Genomic DNA, 8,024 nt, shown 5'->3' with positions numbered 1-8,024 from the left:
AGGCCAGGCCTCAGAAGAAATAATAGTAACATCAGCCCCAGTATCAATGAGACCATCAAATTTCTTTCCATCAAGCCATAAAGTTAATGTAGGTTTTTTGTGAGTAATGGCCTGAACCCAATAAGCATCAGATGAATCGAAATTTCCATTTCCTCTACTTTTCCCTTGAACAGGATGACTGGTTTTAACCAGAGGTATTAGAACTATTTGAGCAAAACCCTCCCCCTGTGGAATAGTGACTATATTACCAACAGCTTGGGCTATGATTCTTAATTCCCCTGTATAATCTGCATCAATTATCCCAGGCATAACAGATAGGCCTTTTAGGGTGGCGCTACCTTGCCCTAGTATCAGCCCACAAGTATTGTTGGGGAGTGATCCATAAATTCCAGTCCCTATGGTCTGAATTCCCATCTCTGGAGTCAATACTGTGTGGGAGGAGGAACTGAGGTCCAGTCCTGCGTTCCCTGGGGTTGCTCTGCTGAGGTCTGAAATGGATTGTTGCTGCTGGTGGGAACGAAATTGACTGCCCCAAAAGCTTGTTTTGGGGCCTGGGGCTGGCCCCTCCACCAGTTTCCCTGACGAGGAGATAAAGGTCTCCCTTCAATATCAGTCTTAGACCTACAATCATTAAGTCAAAATGTCTTTCCCTTTTGCACCTGGGACATATTCTAGGAGCTTTCTTATCATCAGTCTTTTGCTGATCATCATCTGCCTTGCATTCCTGGGCAAAGTGCCCACTCTTACCACATTTAAAACACCCCTTACTCTTAGCCTTATATCTATCAGCCAGAAAATCCTTTACAGTTTGTCCACTAAAAGCCACTGCCATGGCAAGCCCCTGTTGATAAGACGGACCCATGTCTGCACACAGATGAATACAGCCAGTCAAATCCATCTTTTTCCTGTAGGGTCTAATGGCTGCCTGGCAGGCAGGATTAGCATTTTCATATGCCAACTGTTTCACATACTCTAGCCCTGCATCAACATTTCCAAATATCCTCCCTGCTGTGGTCATTAACCGATGAACAAAATCTGCAAATGGCTCATCAGACCCCTGTTTGACTGAAGTGAGGGAAGTTCTCAGGTCCCTTTTATCTGGAAGTTTTCTCCATGCCTTAGTGGCAGCAACTCGAATTTGTGCAAAAAGACCCACATCATATTGCATCTGTCATTCATTAGTCCCATACTGACTTGCACCTGCTAACATCTAAAATTGCTAATGTATATGGGGCTGTAGCTCCATACTGCGACATGGCAGTTTTTGATTCTTTAATTAGCTGAAAATCAAAACCTGTATGATGTCACCATGCTTGCCCTTGGTCATCGGTTGTTTCTGTCACAGGGAAGGCCTCCATGTAGGAGGGAAGTTTATCAGGTTCATTAAAGTTCTCTTTGTATGAATGGAGGCTGGGCCCCCTGGGGGCTCGGTGAACTTTATCCCTGTCTCCAACTGTCTCCCCACCTGTCTTGAGTTTCTGCAATTTAAGTATTAATGATTAATGCAATTCCTCTAGTTTAATTTGTTCCTGCAATTGTGCTATCTGTTCCTTCAATTCTGACCTCGGATCTATTGCTGCCATTATAGTTGGAGCAGATGGCACACCGAAAGAAGGAGGGTGGTCACATTCTTGCTTCTTGTGGCCATTTGGTGACCTAGTCTCAGTTTTACAAATCAACCCCTCCCTCTCAGACTCTGCACCATCTGTATCTGAGGCTAGACAGGCAGCTTCTGGTAAAAGAGGATAAATACGAATATGCTCCTTTTTAGACTTTTGGGTAGCCTCTTGATTTCCCTTCCCTTTAATTGACTCTGAGGGCTCCTTTTTCATATTTTTAGAAGAATCCTCATCTTCACTATCAAGAATGATTAAGTTAGGCTCGTCCGTGGGAATTTCCCTCAACTCTGGCTTGGAACTACTTTTAAAAATCTCTTCAGCTTGGGCAATCGCTGCCACCACTGGTTCATGTTCATCTCTCTTATCTATTAATTCTTTTATTAAATTCCAATAAGAAAAAGCAGTAACAGGACCTTTCCAGGTCCAAACACTGTATAAAAATCTTGTAATGCATCTCCCACTCTTCTCTATCTTTTTATATCTATAACCCCCTCCTGGGGAAATCAAGGACAAAGGTCCTTTACAAAATCAAAGAAATGAAATAAATCCTCAGTTTTAACCTTTACTCCTCTTGCCTGTAGAGCTTCTCTTAACTGTATCACATAAATCTGATGCTGACTTAATTCTTGCCCCATGATTTACACGACCAACTTACCTTCGGCTCGGTCGCAGCAGGCTCCCGCGACGTGTCCGAATTTTTTGAGCAGGTGCGCACCCCTTTCCTTCATCATCTCCCTCACATTGTCCCCAGTATCCAGGCCCCACGTTGGGCACCACATTGTGGGGTGGCCTCCTGCACTTAGCTATGAAAGTGATTTGAACTATCTATAGAATGTTTACAATGGTTTCAAAAGAGGTTATTCCCCAAAAATCTTTTGGAACAAAAAGTCTTCTATTTCAGTAAGTAAAATAAACTTTTTCAGTTAGTCAGATATGTTACCATAGTTCTGAATTGCTAGATGATTTTCTTCTATGATATTCTGTGATATAAATTCTCAAAATATTATTAATGCAATTAACTAGTTTCTTCTTACACATGACTGAAGTGGTCATAGATCTTAGACAAAAACTCAAAACTGTCACATCCCTAGACTAATGACATTTCTTACTATGTGCAAAATATTTATCCTTGTATTTACAAATATCCCAGTCACCACTCATCAAAGAAGCTCATTTTGTACCAGTTGGAGACTATTACCAAGTACCACAACTGGTCACACATGGACATTGTCTATGAGTTGCCCAGGATTAAGTGACACATCTACAATGCAACCTCTACAACTAAGGCTCATGGAACATAGAACAGAGGAAAAGAAGAGGACATTACTGAATCTCTCAGTACTCATTAATGAAGTTCCCTCATGCAGTGGATAGCCAGGAACACAAAAGGTCACAAATGGCCAAAGAATAGAGATCAAGTCTCCTGAATGCTGGTCCTTGGTCAGGACTCCTTTATTACACCTTACCCACCCAAGGCTCAGGGATCATCATGGAAGAGGAGTCAGAAAGATTGTAAGAACCAGGAAGGAGGTGCAAGACCATATGGAAACTGAGTCCTTCAAGCTCCTGGGAATCTTTCATATGAATCTATGGCAATAGTGTCAGCATACAAAGTCCCTTGCAAACTCAGGAAGACAAAAACCCAGCATAGACCTGGGAAAATGAACCGCCGACCCCAATTTCATCTGAAGAAATATTGGCAATTGATTGCTGCTAGTTAAAGAATAGCTTATCTTCCTAAAATAAGGAACTCTAGATAGATAGACTGACTACACTTCAGTGGATGGACTTGCACTGGGGAATGTCTGGGGATACTGAAAACACAGTGGGCCTTAACAGGGATGACAGGGTATATGGGCTCAAGTGGGGGGACTATGGGAGGGTGTCCGTGGGGATGGGGGTATAAAGATGATTGAGACTGATTGAGATGTTCTGTATGAAATACACAAAAATTCAATAAAAACAAATTTAAAAATTAATAAGTAAATAAGTGAATAAATGAGTTAATTAATTAATTAAAGTAAAATATAGTGCCTTAGAGAAAAATGTTGCTGAGGGGATATTCTGCTTCAACAGGGCCCCCTAGGGAAAAGCCTCCAAGCTCAGCTGTGCAGTCTGTCCAATACCACTGCAGCTTCAGCTGTGACTCTATCAAAAGAAGATCACCAAAATATAACTTTTGTAAAGCTATTTTGTAATCTCTCCCTCCCACACACCACCTTGTAAAACTTATATATGCAAGGACCCTGTTATGCTCCCAGAACTTGATGGTTAGAGCAGTAAATTGCTTCCCCTTTTCCTTCATTACCTTTGCACCAACTCTTTCAATACTAACCAACCACAAAGTACTGTGAAGTTGGACCCTAGCCAATGAGAAAAAGACACAGTACTCTGTGAGGACAAAATGGCCTGCTCAGTGTTCTTCCCTACATTACAAGGGGGACAGCACACCCTTTTGCAAAAGTAAAAACTGCCTTGACAAGATACTTTTGTTTAGTCCCCATGTCATTTGTGCAGTATCAATGAGGTCCTGAGGTTTCTGGATTTTGTTTTAAATAACAATGTGGTAGTTTAAATGAGAAAATTCCCCATAGGTTCTAGTATTTAAATACTTGGTCCACAGATGGTGATGATATTTGGGGAAATTTAGGAGGTAAGGCCTTGCTGGAGGAATTAGGTGACTGGGGGCAGGTTTTGAGTGTTTGTAGCCCGAGTTCCTGTTGACTCTGCTTCATATTCACTGTTGAAGATGTGATCTTTCAACTTCTTGCTCCTGCAACCATGTGATGCTTCCCCTCCGTGATGGTTCTTATCCTTCTGGAATTGTAAGCCAAAGTAAACTCTTCCATAAGTCACTTTAGTTCATAGTGTTTTATCACAGTAACAAAAAAATAGATGAGAAAGACAATTTCATCCTTTATATAGTAATGTATTATGACCCTCATCCCTCTCTCTTATCCCTACCAGTATCTTCCCAGATTTATGAGTTTAATTTCATTTTTAAAAGTTCAAAATTATGTCAAAATTCTTAGAACTTTGGAGGAGAACTTACTAAACAAATTCATCATCACTGTTTCATAGTATTCCATTCCCATAAAAGGAAGATTGTATAAGGGTATTAGGCACAAAAATTGTCTATATGACTGAATTCATCATAGTTTATGTTTGTTATGTTTTCCATGCAGAGTGATTCTATGGTTTGCCTATGTACATGTATTTAGAATATTTCTTCAATTGTCACAGATACCAGCCATCCAACAGGTGAATTAGGTAATCAGTGCTCTCTAAAGAATATCCTTCTTAAATTTCAACTTTAACTACTATCAGTTTGAAATGAGACTCATACACCTAATTTCACTGTATGAAGGCTATTTATACACTGAATGGATTCCCTGGCATTAAAATGTAATTATTTAATCATACAGATTATCAAGTTTAAAAAAAAGAAATTCAAAGTAATTCAAATATTTAAAAGAAATGTCTAGCCTCAACAATCATCTGGCCTTTTCGTCCTTCCTCTTGAGGTATGAGTATGGTAACTTCTAGCTTACTATTAAATACACCATCAGGTTCCCAGAAAAGCAGCTCCTGTTTCATCCTTTATTCAACATATTAGTCTCATCTCTGAAAAGCCAAATACGTGTCTTTGTATTCTGAAGATTTGCATTTTGCTGTTACTATAAAAATGAAGCAATGTTTCTAGCCATTTTCCCTATTATCCTTTATTTATTAATTAATTTTGCTTGATACTCAGGTGGAATACCATATGAATTCCATCCATAAGTTTCTTCTCCAAAGTTTGCCTTCAAAAAAAAAAAAAAACTTTCACTATCTCATAACAAGTTAACCCATCATTTAAAGTCACAATTTTTTTTTCCTGTTCACCCTAATTAATCATACTACCTAAATGTAAATTTGAAATGTGCCATTACAATCAAATTTACAAGATGCAAGTTTGTTTAATAAAGTATATTGTTAAAGCTTTTACAAAGTCAGAAAGAAACAGATAAATCAACATATTATTACAGAGCCATGGTACTCAGCTACAGCTTCCCAAATCTCAATCTGAATATAAACTAATGTCTATACATATTGCATTACTGAAGGATAGGTGTAAGGTCTGAGGTCAGTTCCTCAGAGGGTTCTCAATCTGGAAGAGAAAACTAGTTCAATTTTAAAGCTTCCCTTCTAAGCACATACAATAGCACTCTATCATGATTCTCTCTCTCTCTCTTTCTCTCTCTCTCTCTGTGTGTGTGTTTGTGTGTGTGTGTGTGTGTGTGTGTGTGTGTGTAGGTCAGGCAACTTAAAGGTCTATCATCATATGAGTCCATTAAAATGTGGAGGAAAATGAAAAATATCAAGGAAACTACTTTTTTCCATAGTGAGCATTTTTTAAAATTTTATTTTATTTTTTGAGTATTTTAACTTGCAAGGCTTTCAAAATAAAGCTTAAAATTATATATTGATGGAACTTACCTATAAACAACAGTTTTTAAACAGTAAATTTAATCACATGGGCTTTTTAAAAGGAAATTTATTGGGCATATTTAGAGATTATTATTTTATTAAAAAATAATATCCTCACTTATTCTTTGAGAATCAATGTACAATGTACACAATGTATTTATAGAATTTCCACCTCCACATTCTCCATTCCTCTTGGATTCCCTCCATTGCTCTCCCAACTTCATATTTTCTTTATTATTATTATTACTATTATTATTATTATTATCACCTGGGTCTAATTAGTGCTGCCTATATGCACATAGGATCATCCACTGGCACATGATCAATGTGCTAGAGGCCACATGACAAAAAACATGATTCTCCCTTCCTTAGTAGCCATCAACTGCCAATAGCTCCTTACATAAAGGAGGGGGCTTGTGGAGTTTACCTCCCTGTGCTGGAATATTAAGTAGCTTAGTCTTGTGGAGGTCTGGAGCAGGCAATCACAGCTGCTTCCAGAAGACATACTTTTGTCCTGGTTCTCCCTGATCTTTCATTTTTACCAGTTTCTGTCCCCTTTTCTGTGATGTTTCCTTAGCCTTAAGAGGAAGATGTGTGATACAGATGCCCCGTTTATGGCTGAGACAATCTCTTGTTTGACTTGGAGTTGTGTCTGTATTATCCACTGTACATTGAAAAGAGAATCTTTTCTGATGAGGTCTATGTGTATAAAGATGTAGTCTGGACAGTTTGGTCCTAGGTTCATTTAGCAAAATAATAGAAGTAGGTTTATCTCTAGACCCTATGACCTCCTCTGCCACCACTTCTTGACTGGATTTATAGTACCAGCCATGAGTTTTCACTTGTGGAGTAGATCTTAAATCCAAACCAGAAAGCAATTAGTTACCCCAATAATATTCATACAACTGTGGCACCCATGGGTTTATCTTATCACAGCAGTCATTACTGTAGCTCACATCATTCAGAGGTAGGTAAGACTGTTGATGACTTCTCCCCCAGCATCCTTCATAGCTCCTTTCTGTAGTATAAAATCTAGCTAGGAGAGAGGAATTTTCAGGTCAATTCCAATTTGATTTCTCTATTACCTATGACCAAAGTATGCAGTTTCTTCAGCAGTAGTGTCTTACTGTCAATACCTGGTGGATACCCCAAAGCAATGACAAAAACCTTTATTTTGGAATCTCCAGTAACTCTTTGACCAATGAATCTAGTGGAAGTATCCCACATCTGGCCCTGGGATTTTTATCTGGAAACCTTGTGTATTAGTTATTTTTCTGTCACTGTAACGAAACAATATGACCAAAAGCAGCTTATGGAAGAGTTTGGTTTTGATTATAGTTGCAGAACTCACATCTTCAAATGCAAACACCAAGCAGCAAGGGAAATGCAAGTAGAGCCAGGCTGTGAACTCTGAAGCTTTCTTCCCCCTCCCGCAGTGACAAGCTTCCTTCAGCAAGGTTCCAGACCTGCTCCAAATAGTGCCACCAACCGGGGATCAAGCATTCAAATATCCTTAGGGAGACATTTCCCACTTAAACCACTACATTATGGCTTCTGGAAGGAACATTATCCCATGTAGTATAACTCCATTTAAAATTCTATGTGTATGTGTGTGTGTGTGTGTGTTTATGAAGTAGTAGGTTTCTGTATGGCTTTGGAAAAATCTTTAGAGCTAGTAATTACTCCCCGACACTTCCTCCTCTGTACTGCCCTTAAATGGCCCTCCCTACTAAAACCTCTCTCCACTGTTCCCATTTCTCATCCAAGTCACCTGTGTTCTACTATCCCCCTCCTTTAAGATCTTTCTTACCCCACCTCTATGGCCCCTTGCATTTATTTGTGTGTTTCACTTGGGGTACCTTTAGAAACTGTTCTTAGCACCACACAAAAATTTGAGTTTCCATACATATGGATATATCTCCATATATATATATA

Source organism: Nannospalax galili, unplaced genomic scaffold (genome assembly GCF_000622305.1).
Source record: "Nannospalax galili isolate Female #2095 unplaced genomic scaffold, S.galili_v1.0 scaffold929, whole genome shotgun sequence".
NCBI lineage: Eukaryota > Metazoa > Chordata > Mammalia > Rodentia > Spalacidae > Nannospalax > Nannospalax galili.
The sequence above is the reverse complement of the archived record's forward strand: the minus strand, read 5'-3'. Positions refer to the sequence as shown.